This window comes from Nomascus leucogenys, chromosome 12 (genome assembly GCF_006542625.1).
Source record: "Nomascus leucogenys isolate Asia chromosome 12, Asia_NLE_v1, whole genome shotgun sequence".
NCBI lineage: Eukaryota > Metazoa > Chordata > Mammalia > Primates > Hylobatidae > Nomascus > Nomascus leucogenys.
In genome coordinates, this window is record NC_044392.1 from 4,410,848 (window position 1) to 4,432,359 (window position 21,512).

A 21,512-nucleotide genomic window follows, 5' to 3' on the forward strand; every position below is an offset into this window, starting at 1 on the left:
ATCTCACAGTTTTGGAGGCTAGAAGTCCAAAATCAAGACTCTAGGGAAGAATCTTTGCTTGTCTCTTCTATCTTCTTGTGGCTTGGTTGGTATTCCTTGACTTGTGGCGGCAAAACTCCTGTCTTTGCCTTCATCTTCCCATGGTCTTCTTTCTGCATCTTCTTTTCTGTCTCTTAGGGTCTACCTTATTCCTGGATGTTCTCATCTCAAGATCCTCACCATAATTACCTCTCCAAAGATCTAGTCTGCTCACATACTGTGGTTCTGGGTGGACATAACTTTTGGGAGCCACAGCTTAATCCACTACAGTTCTTTTTTTGACCCCTAAAACTTCATTTACATCCCATATGCAAAATAAATTCATCTCATCCCAACATCCTCAAAAGTCTTGACCTATTACAGCATGAACTCTGTTTTTTTTTTAGACGGAGTTTCACTCTCTCGCTCAGGCTGGAGTGCAGCTCACTGCAACCTCCGCCTCCTGGGTTCAAGCCATTTTCCTGCTTCAGTCTCCGAAGTAGCTGGGACTACGGGAGTGTGCCGCCATGCCTGGCTAATTTTTTGTATTTTTAGTGGAGACAGGGTTTCACTATGTTAGTTAGGATGGGCTCCATCTCGTGACCTCGTGATCCGCCCGCCTTAGCCTCCCAAAGTGCTGGGATTACAGGCGTGAGCCGCCGTGCCCAGCTACAGCATGAACTCCAAAATCTCCAAATACTATAACCTCAAAAAGTTTGAAATCTCATTGTCTAAATCATCTAAATTAGGTAAGAGTATGGACTCAGCATGATTCATTTGGGATAAAATTCTCCATCTGTGGACCTGTGAAACTGGAAAACAACTTATCTGCTTCCGAAATACAATGATGAGAGGATGAGACAGTTGTAAGATAGACATTCCCATTCAAAAGGAAGAAAATGGAAAGAATAAAGGATCTCCAGTTTCAAGCAAGTTCAAAACTCAGCAGGATAAATTTCTCTAGGTTTCAGGACCTGAGAATAATCCTCTGTGACTTGATCCTCTGCCCTCTGGGCCCATGGAGGCTCTGTCTGCAGCTGGTGTGGGCCTGTTTCTCCCACATCCCCAACCCCAACTGTGCTGCTTGCCTTCAGTCATTTTTACTTTTCCCTGAAGGGGTGCACATGTTTGTAGCTGAGTTGCTGTATTAGCCCATTTCTTGCCTATAAAATCCCAGAAGTTAGACACTTGAAAAAATTTTGTCCCATCCCTGTTCCTTTCAGTACAGGCTTACAGCATTTTTGTTGGTATGGTATTCTTTAAAACCTTGTCAGTCTCCTTACATATCAAGGGGATCCATATCATTAGATGAGAGGATTCTTCACAGCTCCTTACTGATAACCCCATCTCCATTCCTCGTTTCTGTTGAGATGATTGATTGGATCCATGAGTCACACTGCTAGTATCTTCAGCATATGGTTGTCTAGCCACGTGGCCTCCTCTCTAGAACACACTTTTCTAACAGTGAATTTCCTAATTTCTGCATCCTTTGTATTCTGAATAATCTGAGAACCTCCCAATTAATCATTGTTTCCTTTTGCTTAAAGTTCCTTCTTCAATTTATCTCTTTCCTCTTGTATTTTACTATAAAGGAGGAACCAAGCTGTACCTTCAGCACTTTGCTTGGAAATCTCCTAGGCTAAATATTCAAGTTCATGGCTTCCAGATTCTCCTTTCTATCCAACAGTAGAACACAGTTCAGCCACTTTATAACATAGATCAGCTTTCTTCCAGTTCCCAGTCACATATTCTTTATTTACTTCTGAGACAGCAACAGAAGCATCCTTAACCAAAATATTAATATGAACCAAAATGTTCACGATTCTGTGTATGTATTCTCTAAGACTACAGAAGTTTTCTCTTAGTTGCTCATCATATCCTTCTAAACCCTAACCAGAATTGCCTTTGACATCAGTATTTCTACCACCACGTCTTTAAGGCAGTCTATACTTTTTTAAAATCATGCATCTCAAAACTCTTTCAGCCCATTACCCAATTTCAAAGCCACCTTTACATTTTTTTCCTTTCTCTCTTTTTCTTTCTTTCTCTCTCTCTCTTTCTTCTTTCTTTCTTAATCTCTCTCTTCCTTCCTTCCTTCTTCCCTTCCCCCCTTCCCTTCCCTTCCCTTCCCTTCCCTTCCCTTCCTTCCCTTTTCCCTTTCTCTTTCTCTTCCTTTCTTTCTTTCTCTTTCTTTCTTTTTCTTTCTTTCTTTCTCCCTCCCTCTCTCTCTCTTCTTTCTTTGTTTAAAAGTTTTTTAATAGAGATGGTGTTTTACCATGTTGCACAGGCTGATCTTGAACTCATGAGCTCAAGCAATCCTCACACCTTGGCCTCCCAAAGTGTTGGGACTACAGGCATAAGCCATCATGCCTGGCCCACCCACATTTTTAGATATTAAAACAGCACTCCACTTCCATGTACTAAAATCTGAATTAGTTTCCTAGGTTTGCATAAGAAATTACCACAAAGTTGGTGGTTTAAAATTACAGAAATTCATCATCTCACAGTTCTGGAGGCTAAAAGTTTGAAATCAGGATGTTGGCAAGGCCATGCTTTCTCTGAAGCCTTTAGGGAAGAATTCTTCCTCCTCTCTTTGAGCCTCTGGTGGTCCCCTGTGTTCCTTGATTTTTGGTAGATTACTCCAGTCTTTGCCTCTGTCTTTACATGGCATTATCTCTTTGTCTCTCTTGCCTTCATTTCTGTCTCTTCTAAGGACACACTTCATTGGATTTAAGGCTCACTCTAATTCAGGATGATCTCATTTCAAGACCCTTACATTAACTACACCAGCAAAGAACTTTATTCCAAATAAAGTCATATTCTGAGGATCTGGGTGGACATATCTCTTGGGGACCACAATTTAACCCACAACATGGTCTTCAAGGTTGGCACTTTGATCCTTTTTAAAAATTGATTTTTTTATATTTAAAAAATTACCGGTTGGGTGCGGTGGCTCACACATGTAATCCCAGCACATTGAGAGGACAATGCGGGCAGATCACGAGTTCAGGAGATCGAGACCATCCTGGCTAACACGGTGAAACCCTGTCTCTACTAAAAATACAAAAAATCAGTCAGATGTGGTGGCACATGCCTATAATCCCAGCTACTCGGGAGGCAGAGGCAGGAGAATCGCTTGAACCCAGGAGGCAGAGGTTGTAGTGAGCCAAGATCGTGCCTCTGCACTCCAGCCTGGGTGACAGAGCGAGACTCCATCTCAAAAAAAAAAAATTGCCTTAAGTTTAAAAAAATGTGTTAAAATGTACATAACAAAGTGCAGTAAGCCAGGCACAGGAGGACAAAAACTGCATCTTGTCACTTAATGTGGAATCTAAAACAATAGAACTCATAGAAGCAGAAAGTAGAATTATCATTACCAGAGCATGGGGGATGGAAGGGAGGGACAGGAAGATATGAGTAGAAAGTTGTAGTTAGGTGGTGTAAATAAGTATTTAAGGTGATGGATATGCCAATTTGCTTGATTCAGTCATTCCACACTGTATACATACCTGTGTATCAAAACACCACTGTGTACCCCCTTAATTTTGTGCAATTATAACTTGTCAAAAAGAAAATCATATAATAAATATATATAATATAACATTTACCATTTTAACAACTTTAAGTGTATAATTCAGTGGCGTTAAGTACATAAACAATATTGTACAATCATTACCATTATTTATTTCACCCACAATAGAAACTCTACACGTTATGCAGTAACTCTGCATGGTCCCTTGCCCCAGCATCTGGTAAACTTTAAATTACTTTCTGTGTCTATGAAGTTGCCTATTCTAGATATTTCATGTAAGTGGACTCATACAATATTATCCTTTGGTGTCTGACTTATTTCACTTAGCATATTTTCAAGGTTCATCCAGTTATAGTATGTATCAGAACTTCTCATTCCTTTTTATGGCTGCAAAATATTCCATGGTGTTCATATACATTTTGTTTATCCATTCAGCCATCAATAGACACCTTTTGGCTATTGTGAGTAATGTTGCTATAAACACTGGTATACAAGTATTTGTTTGAGTCCTTGCTTTCAATTCCTTCTGGTGTTGTGATGGTTTTGATGAGTTTCTTTTAAAATTCATGTTGAAATTTGATTTCCAATATGGCAGTATTAGGAGGTGGGGCCTAGTGGGAGGTGTTTGGATAATGGGGACACTGCCCTAATGAGTTGTTAACAAGCAAGGTTCCACCTTTTGTGTGTCTCTTTGCCCCCTTGCCTTTCTGCTTTTCCATGCTGTGGTGGAGCACATGGCCCTCACCAAAAGCTAAGCAGACACCAGTGCCATGCTTTTGGACTTCCCATCCACCAGAATTGTGAGCTACTTAAACCTCTTTTCTTTATAAATTACTCAACCTCAAGTATTCTGTTACAGCAAGACTAAACAGACTAGTACAGGTATGTACCTAGGAGTGGATTTGCTGGGTTATATAGGAATTCTGTTTATCCTTATTTATTTATTTATTCATTTTTTGAGACAGGGTCTCACTTTATTGCCCAGGCTGGAGTGCAGTGGTGTGATCATGGCTCATGCAGCCTCTACCTCCCTGGTTTAAGCTGTCCTCCCACCTCAGCCCCACAAGTAGCTGGGACTACAGATGTGCAACACTATGTCCAGCTAATTTTAGTTTTTCTTATAGAGACGGGGTTTGGCCATGTTACCAAGGCTGGTCTTGAACTCCTGAGCTCAAGCAATGCACCTGCCTTGGCATCTCAGAGTGCTGGGATTACAAGTGTGAGCCACCATGCCCAGCCTGTGTTTATCTTTTGAGGAACCTTTTGCACTGGGGCTATAGCATTTTCCATTTGCACCAGCAATGCGTGAGGATTCCAGCTTTTCTACATCCTCGCCAGTACTTGTTATTTTCTGTGGTTTTTTTTTTTTTTTTTTTTTTTGAGACAGAGTGTTACTCCGTCGCCCAGGCTGGAGTGCAGTGGTGCCATCTCACCTCACTGTAACCTCCACCCTTCACCTTCTGGGTTCAGGTGATTCTTCTGCCTCAGCCTCCCAAGTAGCTGGGATTACAGGTATGTGCCATCATGCCTGGCTAATTCTTTTTTTTTTTTTTTGTACTTTTAGTAGAGATGAGGTTTCACTGTGTTGGCCAGACTGGTCTTGAACTTCTGACCTCAAGCGATCTACCTACCTCGGCCTTTCAAAGTCTTTTATTTTTGGTTAATAACTGTCGTAGTGGGTGTGAAGTGATATCTTTTTTTGTTTGTTTGATTGTTTGTTTGTGTTTTTTTGAGATGGAGTCTTGCTCAGTCACCCAGGCTGGAGTACAGTGGCACAATCTCAGCTCACTGCAAGCTCCACCTCCTGGGTTCACGCCATTCTCCTGCCTCAGCCTCCTGAGTACCTGGGACTACAGGCGCCCACCACCACGCCCGGCCAATTTTTTTGTATTTTTAGTAGAGACAGGTTTCACCATGTTAGCCAAGATGGTCTTGATCTCCTGACCTCGTGATCCACCCGCCTCAGCCTCCCAAAGTGCTGGGATTACAGGCGTGAGCCACCACGTCTGGCCTTGAAGTGGTATCTTATTGTGACTTGGATTTGAATTTTTCCAGTGACCAATGATGCTGAACATTTTTTCATGTGTTTATTGGCCTTTTGTGTATGTTTTCTGGAGAAATGTTATTTAAGTCCTTTGTGCATTTTTTTAATTGGTTTGCTTGTCTTTTTGTTGTTGAGTTTTAGGAATTGTTTTTATATTCTAAATATTAAACTCTTATCACATAAATAATTTACAAATATTTTTTCCCATTCTGTAGATTGTCTTTTCACCCTCATGATAGTGGCCTTCATGCACAAAAGTTTTAAATTTTAGTGAAATCCAATTTGTGTTTTTCTTTTGTAGCTTATGCTTTTGATATCATATTTAAGATGCTATTGCCAGATCTAAGTTCATGTAGATTTTTCCCTATGTTTTCTTCTAAGAGTTTTAGTGTTTAGGTCTTTAATTTAGGTCTTTAATCCATCTTGAGTTAATTTTTGTTTATGGTACAAAGTAAGTGTCCAATTTCAATCTTTTGTGTATGAATATCCAGTTTTCGTAGCACCTTTTGTTGAAGAGCCTGTTCTTTCCCCATTGAGTGGTCCTGGGAACTTTGTTGAAAGTCAGTTGACCATCGTATCAGTCAGTTTGGGCTGTCGTAACACCGTATCATAGTCTGGGTGGCTTAAACAACAAATTTATTTCTTACATTTCAGGAGGCTGGGAAGTCCAAGATCAAAGTGCCCACAGGTAGGTTTTATTTTCAGGCCTTTTCTCTTGGCTTGTAGGTAGCTACTGCCTTGCTCTGTGCTCATGTGATTTCTTAGTGTTTGTGAGGTGAGAGAGAGTGTAAGCTTTCTGGTGTTTCTTCTTAGAAGGTCATTAACCACATCATGAGAGCTCCACTCTCATTACCTCATCTAGCTGATTACCTTTTAAAGTCCCCCTCTCCAAATATTATTACATGGTGGGTTAAGGCTTCAACATGAATCTGGGGGGGAGGGATACAAACATTCAGACCCTAACAACGACAAATGCAAGAGTTTATTTCTAGACTTTCAGTTCTGTTCTATTTGTCTATATGCCTGTTCTTGTGTCAGTACTACACTGTTTTGATTACTGTAGCTTTGTAGTAGGTTTGAAATTAGGAAGTAGGAGTCCTCAAGGTTTTTTTTTCAAGATTGTTTTGGCTATTTGGGGTGTGTTGAAATTTCACGTGAAATTTAGGATGGTTTTTTCCTGTTTCTGAAAAAAGTTATTAGGATTTTGACAGGGATCAAAATTGAATTTGTAAATCAACGGTAGTTACTGTCATCTTAACAATGTTAAGTCTTCTGGTCTGTGAACATGGGATGTCTTTCCATTTATTTTGGTCTTCTTTTATTTCTTTCAGCAATGTTTTGTATAGGTCTTTTAGTGTACAAGTCTTGTGCTTCCTTGGTTAAATTTTTCTCAAGTATCAATCAGTATAATCTACCACATTAGTAGAATGAAGGAAAAAAAGAACCCACTACAGTCTGTCCTTTGTATCGGTGAGTTCCACATCTGCAGATTCAACCAACTGCAGATCAAAAATATTTGGAAAAAAAATAAAAGGTAATACAAATTTATTCCTTAATCAAGGACCAGACGAAAAAAAATACAAAATTTAAAAATAGAGTATAACAACTGTTTGCCTAGTATTTGCATTGTATTAGGTGTTTTAAGTAATCTAGAGATGATTTAAGTTGTATAGGAGGATATGTGTAGGTTATATGCAAATACTATATATAAGGGACTTGAGCATTCAAGGATTTTGGTATCTTTGGGGGTCCAGGGTCCAGTCCCCCACAGATACTGAGGAATAACTACATCATCTCAGTTGATGCAGAGAAAGCATTAAAGAAAAGCTAACATCCTTTCCTTTGTAAAAGCACTTTAATAAACTAGGAAAAGAGGGGAGTTTCCTCAACATGATAAAGGCTACCCATGAAAAATCATTGCTTACATCATATTCAGTGGTGAAAGACTGAGAGATTTTATCTCACATCAGGAACAAGATGAGGATGCCTTCTTTCACCATGTCTATTCAGTGTAGTATTAGAAGTTCTAGCCAGAAGTTAAGCAAGAAAAAGGAAATAAAAAGCATTCAAATTGGAAAGGAAGAAGTAAAACTATCTCTATTTAAAGATGACATGATCTTATATGTAGAATACCCTTAAAGTTACGCCAGAAACAAAACTGTGCAAGTTAGTAGGAAATTCAGCAAAGTTGCAGGATACAGCATCAACACACAAAAATCAGTTGTATTTATATACACTCTAAATGAACAATCCCAAAAAGAAATTTTAAGAAAACAATTTCATTTACATTAGAGTCAGGAAGAAAAAAATACTGAAACACCTGTGTCCCTTTGACTTAACTCCAATAGTCCTTGAAAGATTCCTCCCTGTCCGCCAAAAAAATAGAACCAGGCTCATCTGTACATATACTACTTCAGACCTGGAATTAACCTGTTTTGCAAGAAGCCTCAGTACCTTTCAGTGGAAAATGGTATCTGGAGACCACAGCCTGAACTCAGACAAGCTTTTTGAAGTCAGAATCTTTATGAGATGGTATAAGTTGCTTATTTCCCATTCACTCCTGAGCCTGCCTGCCTCTGTCTGCCAATTTTTTTTTTTTTTTTTTTTTAAGAGACAGGATCTTACTTTGTTGCCCAGGTTGGAATGCAGTGGCATGATCACGGCTCACTGAAGGCTTGACCTTCTGGGCTCAAGCGATCCTCCCACCTCACCCACCTGAGCAGCTAGGACCACAGACAATACCCCCGTGCCTGGCTATTTAAATAATTTTTTTTTTTTTTGTAGAGACAGGGTCTCCATATGTTGTCCAGGCTGGTCTTGAACTCCTGGGCTCAAGCAGTCCTCCACCTCTGCCTCCCAAAGATTATAGGTGTGAACCACCCTGCCTGGCCCTAGCTTATCTTTCTGTTTTGGCACTGAAATTCTTCTCTTTAAGAACACTGAAATGATCTAATAATCACCAAATCTAATGGATGCTTTTCAGAGATTATTTTATTTGACTTTTCTTAGATCTTTATTTGACCTTTCTTAGTTCTGTTGCCCTTCCTTCCTCGACTTTTTCCTTGTTTTATGAGATGGCATTCTCATGGTTCTTCTCTCGAATTGCTCTTTTTGCTGCTCAATAAGTGTTATTCCCTCAGCTTGTATTTTCTTGGGCAATCTCTTCTACAGCAGTGGTTTTACTTAATTTTTTTTTACTTAATATTTTTTAATGTCTTCTTTTATTTCTTTCAGCAGTGTTTTGTATAGGTCTTTTAGTGTACAAGTCTTATGCTTGTACCAAAGAGATGGGGTCTTGCTATATTGCCCAGGCTGACCTTGAACTCCTGGCCTCAAGTGATCCTCCTTCCTTGGCCTCCCAAAGTGCTGGGATTACAGGCATCAGCCACTGGCTTATAGTAGTAGTTTTAGGATCTACCCATTAAGTACATTATGTGATTTCCATTTTACTTCTTTGCTTCTGTTTTTGTCTTTAAAACTAAAAATCTTGTGTTTTTGCTGTCACACAAATACTGCAAATTCACTATGTCTACAACTGAACTCCTACTTCCTTCTTCCCTGCCAATTACTTACACACCTAGTGCTCTCCCCTTCTCAACTTGTTATTTTTCCTATTTATTTATTTTATTTTAATTTTAATTTTATTTTATTTTTTGGGGGAAAGAGTCTCGCTCTGTCACCCAGGCTGGAGTGCAGTGATGCGATCTCGGCTCACTGCAACCTCCATCTCCCAGGTTCAAGCAATTCTCCTGCCTCAGCCTCCCATGTAGCTGGGATTACAGGCACGCGCCACCACGCCTGGCTGATTTTTCTATTTTTAGTAAAGACGGGGTTTCACCATGTTGGTCAGGCTGGTCTCAAACTCCTGACCTCGTGTTCTGCCTGCCTTGGCCTCCCAAAATGCTGGTATTACAGACATGAGCCACCACTCCCGGCCTATTTTTATTTTTATTTTAGAGACAGTCTTGCTATGTTGCCCAGGATGGAATGCAGTGGCAAGATCATAGCCCTCTGCAGCCCCAGTCTGTTATTCTTCACGTATTAGCTCTATTAGTTACTGGCTTCTAGTCACCCAAGTTAGAAACCTGTGAGTCATCTTTTGTTTCTTCCCTTTCCCTTACTATTTAGTTTAAATTGCTAAATCTTGTTGATACTACTTCAGGTATGATTTTAAAAACATTTTTGATTTTCTACTGCCACCACCTTAGTTCTGGCACTCATTTTGCATGTTTTGTCTTTTGACTTTCCCTGCTTTTACAACTCTTCTTTTCGCACTCCTTTCTTTACTGTTTCCTCTACCCCATTCATTTTTACACATTGGAGACAGATTTTTCTTCTACAATGAAAACGTGTTTATCTCTGAGGTAACAAGTTGGCCCCCTTATTATTCCAGTTCTCTAAGTTGGTTACTGGTCAGAGTTTTTTCCTGTGGCGAAAGGCAGCGTGCCTTACAGCCCTGACTCCTATCAGAAATTTACTTTTTCTTTGTGGGAGAGTTTATTTCTGAATGTCTTTGCTACTATCACGCTAGCTTTGGTAGAGGCCCTGCTCGTGCCCCCAGCCTCTGTGGTGACAGAATCTGCCTAATTCCACCCAGCACAGCTGAGACCAGGCTATGATTATTTTAAAACAGACTTTATTAAAACTTAGTATAATAGGGAATTGCAGAACAAATATGTATGTATTTATATATGTATTATGTGTGGCTGATCTAGGAGAAATAGGCAGCATCTACTTGCTGAGCTTTCAGTTGTCTCATGGTGAGCAGAGGGCATCTTTTCTTTGAAACTTGGAAGCAGGTTGAAATCTGGGGGAAATAACTTATTTTTTTCCCCTTTCTTCCAAAGACCTTATTTCATGACCTATAATTTGTGTCCTGGCTGACTAACATTGGGAATATCAGTTCACTTTGGGAGAATTAGTCTCCTTCCTGCTCAGATGTATTGTTACTCTGTCTCTAGTAGAACAAATAGAACATTAGTATAGGAGAGATTCATTCATTGAACAAATATTTAGGACGTGTCAGACATGGTTCCAAGTGCTGGACAAAGAATAATAAGGAAGTTAAGGTTTGTGCTAGTGGTGGGCGTGAGATAGAAAATAAAAAAGAAATAGAGAAAATAATTTTAGGTAGTGAAGAAAACAGGAGAGCATAAGATAATATGATCGTGATTGCGGTAGGAAGAATAGATAATTCTCTGAGCATGTTGGTTTTTGTGTATGATCTAAAGAGTATGATCTCTTAAAAAGATTCTTTTGGCTCCTGTGTATGAGATGAACTTCAGGGAGCAAGATGGGAAACAGAGGGTCAGTTAGGAAGCTATTGGTATAATTCAGGTATGAAAGTAATCATTGGAGTAGGGTGTAGGTGATGAGAATTGGTTGGGATGTATTTTGGAGGTACAGTCAATAAGACTTGTTGATAAATGTAGCGAAACAAAGAAGACCACTAACCCCTAGGTAGCAGGGTTAGTGCTAGATAGTTGGTGGCACCATTAATTGAGATAGGAAAACTGGGGGAAGAATACACAGTGGTCGGGATGAAGGAGGAAGCTATTATTTCCTTACTTTAGATCACTCCACTCGTTTAAAAATCGGTGATTACTTAACACCTACAGTGTGGTCTGAATCAGGGGTTCTCAGCGTTGGCACTGTTGGCATTATGGACCAGGTAATTCTTTGTTGTGGGGCATTGTCTTGTGCACTGTGGAATATTCAGCCTCATACTTAACCCACTATCAACTAAGATGTCAGTAGCACTGCCCCGCTAGTTGTGGTAACTAAAAATATCTCTAGCCATTACAAGTATCTTCTGGGGAACAAAATTGCCCCTGGTTGAATACCACTGGTCCAGATACTTTTACCATATATCCTAAAGACCTTTTTAGATTATTGTATTCTATGTACAATAGCTGCTTTTCATACCATCCACTTATATAAATTATGATAATATATCATAGTGATTGACTTGCCAGTTTTTCTTTTCTTGGATCAATCACATCAGAATTATCTGTATTTTCCTTTGTCACAGCCCTTATTTCTTTTACTCATATATCTTTTTGTAAACTGCCTCAAATTCATTGTGGAAAGAGTTAAATTTGAAAAACTATATATATGAAGAAATTAGGCCCAACAGATCAGAGAATATGATTAGTAAAGTATGTTCCATTATTAAATGGAAAGAACATTACTACATCTGCCAAGAAACAACATTTTCTAGTCCTGATTCTAAAAGTGATTTCAGATGTGATTCTTCACTGAGTAATGTCTTCAGTAATGTTTTCTTTTTAACAGAAAAATTCAGCCTGAATTTCTTGTCTATGGGTTTTTATATAAACATGTTTTCATTTTTCTTGGGTAAAAAGGAGTAGGATTACTGGATCATATAAATACTGTATGTCTTCTTATGTTGTGTTTTGAGAGTTCTTTATATATTTTGGATACACATCCTTTATTAATGTTTTGAAAATATTTCCCCCAGTTGATGGCTTGTCTTCACTTTCTTTTTTTTTTGCAGAAATAGGGTGCCGGGTCTTGCTTCATTGCCTAGGCTGGTCTCATATTTCTGGCCTGAAGCGACCCTCCCACATCAGCTTCAGGTGTGAGCCACCGTGCCCGGCCAAAAATAAAGTCTATTTTTAAAACACCTATAGGCAAATGTTTATAGTGATTTTATTCATAATCACCAAAAACTAGAAATGACATAAATATCTTTCAGCTGATGAATAACCAAACTCAGTATATCCATACTGCCATATGGATAGAGCAGAAATTTTTTATTTTGATGAAGTCTACCTTATTAAATTTTTTCTTTTATGGATTATGCTTTTTGTGTCATATCTAACTTCTGTGCCTTTTAGCATTTTATTTTTTTTCTGTCTCCAGATGTCTTTCTACCTGTTCTTCCTTCAAGAACCAGCTTTCTCTTTCTTTTCCCCTTTGTCTCCAGACATAGCTACAGTTATTAGCAATAATAGTAGTGGTAGTGATTGTTCCTTTTTTTTTTTTTTTGAGACAGAGTTTCACTCTTGTCACCCTGGCTGGAGTGCAATGGTGCAATCTCAGCTCACTGCAACCTATGCCTCCTGAGTTCGAGCGATTCTCCTGCCTCAGCCTCCCAAGTAACTGGGATTACAGGTGCCTGCCACCACACCTGTCTAGTTTTGGTATTTTTAGTAGATACAGGGTTTCACCATGTGTTGGCCAGGCTGGTCTTGAACTCCTGACCTCAGGTGATCCACTTGGCCTCCCAAAGTGCTGGGATTACAGGTGTGAGCCACTGTGCCCGGCCATGATTGTTACTATTTAGCAGGCCCTTTTTGCACCACATTCCCGCTTTGATACCATAGTATTTTTATTTGAGTCTTGCAAGTAAAGACTATTCTAAAGTTAGTTGGGAACTGAAGCCCAAGATAGAGATTGAGGCGAGTGAATATACACACAGACATTCAGATGCACAAATTTAATTTTCTAGAAATCAGCAGATAGATAGCATCAGAAGACCTAAGAGAAAGCATATCTTGGTTTAGTCTTGTGTTTTTGTTTTAGTTTTAGACACAGGGTGTTGGTATGTTGCCCAGGCTGGAACACAGTAGCTATTCACAGGCGCGACCCCACTATTGATCAGCATGGGAGTTTTGAACTGCTCCATTTCTGACCGGAGCCAGTTCACTCCTCCTTAGGTAACCTGGTTGTCTCCTGCACTTGGGAGGTTACCGTATTGATGTCTCCCATTGTGCAGACACCCAATTGGCATAGCTAGCACACTATGGCCCAGAACTCCTGGGCTCAAGTGATCTTCCTGCCTCAGCCTCCCGAGTAGCTGGGGCTATAGGCATATGCCACGTCGTGCAGCGGTTTAGTTGGTTTTTTTGAGACAGAGTCTCACTCTGTTGCCGAGCATGGTGGCAGGCACAATGGCATGATCTCAGGCCGCTGCAACCTCCGCCTTCTGGATTCAAGCAATTCTCCTGCCTCACCCTCCTGAATAGCTGGGATTTCAGGCACCTGCCACCACGCCCAGCTAATTTTTTTGTATTTTTAGTAGAGATGGGGTTTCACCTTGTTAGCCAGGCTGACCTCTAACTCCTATCCTCAGGTGATCCACTCGTCTTGGCCTCCCAAAGTGCTGGGATTACAGGCGTGAGCCACCACGCCCTGCGGTTTAGTTGTTTTTGATTAATAATGTGCTTCAGAACCCCCAGGGGAGTTCCCCCATTTCCCCACCGCCTTCCCACCTTTACAATATGAAAATGCCCAGGCCTTATCTATTCTAGACCTTCTGAAATAGACCATGAGGAAGAAGGTGAGGTATTGTAGAGTAGGTACTGCTACCGTAATAGAATTGTGTCTGTGATACCATTAACATTTTTTTTTTTTTTTGAGACAGGTTCCTGCTCTGTCACCCAGGCTGGAGTATGGTGGCATGATCATGACTTTCTATAGCCTAACCCCCAGGCTCAAGCAACCCTCCCACCTCAGCCTCCTGAGTAGCTGGGACTATAGGCGCCTGCCACCGTGCTCAGCTAATTTCTTTTCTATTTTTTGTAGAGACAGGGTCTTCCTATGTTACTTAGGCTGGTCTCAAAGTCCTGGGCTCAAATGATCCTCCTGCCTCAGCCTCCCTAAGTGCTAGGACCACAGGTGCAAGCCACCATACCATGCCATTAACGTGGTTTTTGTTCTTGTTTTTGAGATGGAGTCTCGCTCTGTCGCCAAGGCTGGAGTGCAGTGGCAGGATCTTGGCTCACTGCAACCTGTGCCTCCTGGGTTCAAGCGATTCTACTGCCTCCGCCTCCTGAGTAGCTGAGATTATAGGCAACGCGCCACCACACCTGGCTAATATTTGTATTTTTAGTAGAGACTAGGGGTTTCGCCATGTTGGTCAGGCTGATGTTGAACTGACTTCAGGTGATCCACATGCCTCGGCCTCCCAAAGTACTAAGATTACAAGCGTGAGCCCCTGCGCCCGGCGGTTTTTTTTTTTTTTCTTGAATGGATTAAATGGAAATACAGATAGTATCTAATTCTGTTTCAGTAGGTTTCGATAGGTTAGCGCACATGAAATACCTAGCATATACTAGGTGGTAATTTCTCAAAGCCAAAGAGAAAGAGTAGAAGTCAAGGGCAGTGTCATGGGAGCCCTGGAGGTCAATGCTAGGAAGTGGGAATAAACATACTCTTTTTTAGCCTTCCATTCTGTGGAACACTTGAATTATTTAAGAATCAGGCCAGGCGCGGTGGCTCACACCTGTAATCCCAGCACTTTGGGAGGCCAAGGCGAGCAGATCACGAGGTCAGGAGATCGAGACCATCCTGGCTAATACAGTGAAACCCCGTCTCTACTAAAAATACAAAAAATTAGCTGGGCATGGTGGCACGCGCCTGTAGTCCCAGCTACTTGGGAGGCTGAGGCAGGAGAATTGCTTGAACCCAGGAGGCGGAGGTTGCAGTGAGCCAAGATTGCGCCACTGCACTCCAGCCTGGGTGACAGAGTGAGACACTGTCTCAAAGAAAAAAAAAAAAGGATTCAAAATGTTTGTTCCAATTATTCTTTCATTCAGTCTTTTCTCTTGAAGTTGACTGTGGCATATCTTAATAACTTCCTTCTTTATATGATCTTTTCATAGAATGTGTGAAAACTCTGGGACTTGGAAAAAAATAGAGTGGTATATCATGTTCCTGGATGGAAGAACTCAATATTATAAAAATATGTGTTCCATAAAATTAATTAAAATTAATATTATTACATTAAGTATCCTAGTAGGGGTTTAAAAAATTATTCTATTTGATGATAGATGGGGCAGAATAATATGTGAAAGGCAAGACAATCTTGAATTAGAAGAATTATGAAGGCAGAGAGCAGTAGGGGAATATAGAACCTCGTTCTATAGCAGGGTCTTAAATATGATACTGGTATGGGAATGCTGAATTGTTACAAATAGACAGATTCATATCTATATAACAGTAGAGTATATAGATCATGTTTGGATGGTCTACTGGCCATTTTGGGGAAAAAGTTAGATCTTTTTCTTATTCCAAATGCCAATACATATCCTATTTGGATTCAATATATGAATATAAGAAAATGAAACTTAATAAAGTACCGAAAGAAAATGTAGGTAAATATCTTGGGATGATACCCTTTCCAAGCGTAAACAAAAAAATTAAAAGAATGAGATTTGACTACATTGAAAACGTTGTCACATTTTGAAAAAGGTAAATGTCTTTGAAATATCAGAGAACTGACTTTTCAGAACAAGGTATTGAACAGATAAAAACAATAGATAACCACTTAAGTCATTTCAGATTCCACTGTGCTCCACATCCCTAATTTCTATTCCAGTCACCATTCATGCTTTCATTCAACAAGTGTTTGAGTGCCTATTATGCATGAGGAATCATTGTAGGTACAGAGGATACAGTAATGAATAAAATGGAGAAAATCTCTGCTCTATGGAGTTTACATTCCAGGGATGGGGTGGGAATAACTGCTAAACAAATAATTAATGTAGAACATTTTAAGTAAAACATTTCTATAGAGGAAGATGACAATAGAGATGTAGTGTATTTTGGTGGAGAGGGTATTACAATTCTGAACAGTGGCAATTGAGCAAAGATCTGAAAGAAATGAGAAGTCATATGGGTATCTGATAGGAGGAACATTCCAGGTAGAAGGAACAGCAAGGGCAAAGATTATGTGGCAGGAGGGTGTTGTATATGTTTTGTGAACATCAAAGAGGCAGCATAGAGGCCGTAGCTGAACATGAGTGAGCAAGGTGGTGAATAACAGGAGATGAGATCAGGGGAATAACAGGTTATAGATAATGTAGGGCCTTTTAAGGTCAGATAATTTGTTATGGGGGCTGTTGTGTACATTGTAGGACATTTAAGCATCCCTGGTTTCTATCTACTAGATTTCAACAGCACCCCCAAGTTTTGACAACCAAAACTGCCTCCAGACATTGCCAAATTTTCTAGATTTGGGGAGCAAAATTGCCTTGGTTAAGAACCACAGATCTTCTAAATGGGTACTTATTCCTTTGGGGAAGACTTGGAGGAAGATTTATGGTATATACTTGCAGTAATGGTGCAGAGTCCTTCCTCAAGAGGACCCAGTCTGTCCTCAGTCAAGAGTCTCTGGCTGGGCCTGTGAATTGACTAGGTGTGGAAACTGGGAAAATGCCCATGACCTGCATTGTGATAACTCAAGTTGGGTTTTGGCCACCAGATTTAGACATTTTTTCTGTTATATAGATTAAACTGCCCATCTATTTCATTCCTAGGAACATCGTGATCAATTAGCCACTGCCAAAGATCCCTGCTGGCCAAAACATTGTGATTACCGGTATGTCCCTGCTGTCCTTATCTTTGGGGTTAAATAGTGCCATTTGGCCTCTGCTACTTTGGTATCCCATTATCCTTGGTGAAATCAAGGAGCCCATCTCAGTGTGGCATTTTCTGCAGTTATCCCTGACCTACAAAGGAGAACAGTCACAGGACTTTTCAAAGATATGAGTGTTCCCCTTACTAACAGAATGACCCCTGGGCCTTCTCAGGGAATGTAGTTGGGTGGTAGGTGTGCAGTTTGCAGAGGTTGAGTCCACTTCAGGATTCCCTCTTCCAGATAATGCCAGGGAAATCTACTGTCTCAGTCTTACTGAATGTAGACTATTGTTAAGTTTCAGTCAGCAACCAGAGAAGCCACTAGAGATACCTCCATCTACACAAGCTAACATATTCAATTCAGAATCTGTATTACGTGCACCTCATATCAGTAAATTCTAACCACCTTAGTGTAATATCCTGAGACTCTGTTTTCACATGTCCCCCAGATTTCTGCTTTTATATATTAGCAAAATCTTGGAATTTTTTGGCCTGTAAAGCTGTTTCCATTGTGTGTACCTGTCCCCTTACAACATGCTGAGATTTGACCCTAGTTATGGCTCTAGTGATGACTGGGTTAGCTGTGGTTGGTTTTGAGGAGAATGAATGTCCTCCTGTAGGGCATCTGTTGCACATAAGGATATCACATGATTTTCCAGCAAAAGAAGGGTATTCTTTTTAGATACAGAGGGCAAGTGGAGGTTTGAAATTGTCAGTTTCATTCTGATCCAACCAGATATTCCCATTTGAAGTTTCAAGGTCCCATTATTTCCCAGTAATTGTTCTAACCTTTTCTCTTTTTTTCTTTCTCTCTCTTTCTTTCTTTCTTTCTTTCTTTCTTTCTTTCTTTCTTTCTTTCTTTCTTTCTTTCTTTCTCTCTCTCTCTCTCTCTTTCTTCTTTCTTTCTTTCTCCTTCCTTCCTTCCTTCCTTCCTTCTTTCTTTCTTTCTTCTTTCTTTTTTTTTTTTTTTTTTTTTTTGATGGGAGTTTCGCTCTTATTGCCCAGGCTGGAGCGCAGTGACGCCATCTTGGCTCACTGCAACCTCCACCTCCCGGGTTTAGGCGATTCTCCTGCCTCAGTCCCCTGAGTAGCTGGGATTACAGGCATGCGCCACCACACCCTGCTAACGTTTGCATTTTTAGTAGAGACGGAGTTTCACCATGTTGGTCAGGCTGGTCTTGAACTCCTGACCTCAGGTGATCCACCTGCCCTGGCCTCCCAAAGTGCTGGGATTACAAGTGTGAGCTACTGCGCCCGGCCTCAGCCTGCTCTTACTTTTTTTTTTGAGATGGAGTCTAGTTCTGTCTGCTCTTACTTTCACACAATAAACTTGGCGAGACTGAATTCAACTAATTTTGTAATTCAGTTTGCACAATTAAATTTTGCATTTGATTTTCAGCAATATCAACCTGTGGTTATATAAGAATTAAGATTATTAATACAAAAATGAGCCAGGCATGGTGGCTTACACCTGAGTCTGAGATGGGAGGATGGTTTGAGCCTGGGAGGCAGAGGTTGCTGTGAGCCAAGGTTGCAGTGAGCCAAGATCACACCACTGCACTCCAGCCTGGGTGCTTGTCACAGAAAAAAAAAAAAGTGTGTGTGTGTGTGTGTGTGTGTGTGTGTGTGTATATATATATTTAAGGTTATCTTGAAAGGTCTCTCTTTCTCTGACTGTGACTTGAGCTGACTTAATGGACCTGAACTTGTTATTTTCATCAGAAATGCACAAGAGCAGTTAGAGAATTCATCTCACATAACAGACTTTGTAGCCGTCATTACTGCTTTACTAGTTAAGTGCAACAGCCATTTGGGTTCCCAAGGTACTTGTTTTAGTTGGCATTTCATCATCACCAACCACAGGTGATAGCCTGTGATGCCCCTGCATATGTGGGATTATTACCAAACTAGTTCCTGCTTGAGCCCTATACTCAAGCCTAAGGACACAATGAAAACCAATTCCGAATCCCATCTTTGTGTGCCTGTCTCCTATGACCGCTGCCACTACCAGTCCTGTATCAGAGGACAGAAACCACACAGTAATTTGAATATGGAAAGTTTAACATAAAGAATTATTTACCATTAATGGGAAATTAACTCTAAGGCATAAAGAGAACGCTAAAGATACAGGATAACAGTAGAGGGAGTGGCCACTACCTCTAGGTCTGAGGCAAATTAACAAGGATGGCATAAATCTGGATGATGGCCAGCCCACCAGCTTCAAGGCTGAGATTCAGATCTTGTTGGAGAAGATGTGGTCCACTGGATGCTGGAAACATTTGAGGTGGGGCAGGCTTTTGCTGGCAATTAAAAAATGCCCCTCTGGGGTACCAATAAAAGTCAGTAGGATGGTGAGTCCCTCATCTCTACGAAAAATAAAAATATTAGCTGGACATACTGGTGTGCACCTATGGTCCCAGCTACTTGGGAGGCTGAAGTGGAAGGATTGCTTGAGCCCAGGAGATCAAGGCTGCAGTGCACTCACTATGTTTGTACCACTGCACTCCAGCCTGGGCAACAGAGGATACTGTGTCTCAAAGTCACTAGGAAGCCCCTTGCTGAATCTGGCTAAGAAGCCAGCTTGGACACTGGCATAATTCTCTGGGAAGTCTGTCTCCCATAGGGATGCTGCTGAAACTTGCAGCGTAGCTGCTCTCTGGAGTGCTGACAGAACTTGTCAGGAAACTAGTCATGCATGTGTACCTGTGCCACTGAGACTTGCTGGGGAGTTGGTCTCTGGGAGGGCCATTTGGAGTCGTACACACCTCCACTGGAGCAAGCCGGCTAGAGAACAGTGTAACAGGAAGAGAAGCCCCTTCCTTCTAGAGTATTCCTCCAGTGCCATCTACTGACAAAGGTTAACATTGTGCCAGCTGGCAAAGGAGAAAGTTTTACAGGATCCATCTTCATTACGTAAAGCAGGGCAGAGAAGAGTGGGTTTGGAGTTGAGAGGCAATCCATTTATAACTGGTGAGAACCCACATAGTTACATCGCCATACTCTTCTTTCCTTAGGGTAGACGCTTGTTTTCATATGGTGTCATTTTCCTTCTGCTGAAGGACTTTCCTTCAATACCTCTTGTAGTACTGGTCTGGTAGTGATGAATTCTCTGTTTCTGAACAGCTATTTATTTTGTCTTCAGTTTTGATAGTTTTTTTTTGTTTTTGTTTATTTTTAAGAAACAGAGTCTTGCCATGTTGCCCAGGCTGAACTCAAATTCTTGAGCTCAGGTGATCCTCCTGTCCCAGCCTCTTGAGTAGCTGGGATTACAGGTATGCACCACCACACCTGGTGTAGTTTTGAAAGATATTTTTGCAGGATTTTGAATTCTAGGTTGACATTTTCCTTTACTTTCAGTACTTTAAAGATGTTGCTCCTATACCTTCTGGATTGCATTGTTGCCAATGGAAGGTGTCCAGGTTCTTGGCGTCTTGAGCAAAGAATTGGACAAAACACACAAACAAAGCGGGAAAAGAATGAAGCAAAAAAAAAGCAGAGATTATTGAAAATGAAAGCACACTTCACAGTGTGGGAGCCAGTTGGAGCATAGGGGCTCAAGGGTGCCATTACAGAATTTTCCGGGGTTTAAATCCTCTTTTGAGGTTTCCCATTGGTTACTTGGTGTACACCCTATGTAAATGAAGAAGTGGCCCCCAATGAGAGGCTAAAGTTAAGTTACAAAGGTTATACAGTATGCAAACCTCTGGTTGTGGAAAACAACCAATCAGAGGCTAAAGTGAAGTTACAAAGTTACACTTCTGTGCAAACAAAGACTTGGCCAGGAATCAGTCTGATTAGTTGCCTGGTAAGTTGCAGAAAGCAACCAATCAAAGGCTAAAGTGAAGTTACAAAGTTACACTCTTATGCAAACGTCTGATTGGTTGCAGAAAGCAACCAATAGAGATTCTTTCTTTCTTTCTTTCTTTCTTTTTTTTTTTTTTTTGAGATAGAGTCTTGCTCTGTTGCCCAGGCTGGAATGCAATGGTGCCATCTCAGCTCACTGCAAGCCCCGCCCCCCGGGTTCATGCCATTCTCCTGCCTCAGCCTGCCGAGTAGCTGGGACTACAGGCGCCTGCCACCACGCCCGGCTACTTTTTTTGTATTTTTAGTAGAGACTGGTTTTCACAGTGTTCACCAGGATGGTCTCGATGTCCTGACCTCGTGATCCGCCCGCCTTGGCCTCCCAAAGTGCTGGGATTACAGGCATGAGCCACCGTGCCCGGCAACAGAGATTCTTTGAATTTTCCATCTGCCATATAGAAAAAGAGTGGGGTTAGCAAAGGGAGTAGCCCCCAGTCCTTCTGTTACTTAGGTGTGGAAATTTGGGGTTTTCCTTTTGATTTAGCTCTGGGAAGTCAGTGTGAATTGGCCTTAGATTCCCTGCCTCCAGATTCTATTTTCCTGCCTCAGCATTGCTTCTGTGAGTCTACTGTTATTATTTTTGTTCCTTTGGATGTAATACCATTTTCCCCCTAGCTGCATTTAAGAATTCTCTATCACTTTTTATCAGGAATTTGATTATGCCTTGGTATG

General features: G+C 40.9%; 1 protein-coding gene across 7 annotated transcripts in view; it reads left to right on the plus strand.

The window, feature by feature from the left end:
• The window catches only part of ZMYM4 (zinc finger MYM-type containing 4), a 151,977-nt gene that overhangs the window by 9,332 nt on the left and 121,133 nt on the right, over positions 1-21,512 (plus strand). For 2 of the 7 annotated variants that reach the window (XM_003273401.3, XM_030823404.1), the window contains exon 2: positions 16,880-16,941. The exons of 3 other annotated variants lie outside the window; for them this stretch is intronic. The gene's annotated coding sequence lies outside the window, so the exon portion shown is untranslated. Of the gene's footprint in view, positions 1-5,785; positions 6,283-16,879; positions 16,942-21,512 lie in introns of those variants that run through there. 2 more of the 7 variants (XM_030823400.1, XM_030823401.1) reach the window with 2 other exon arrangements.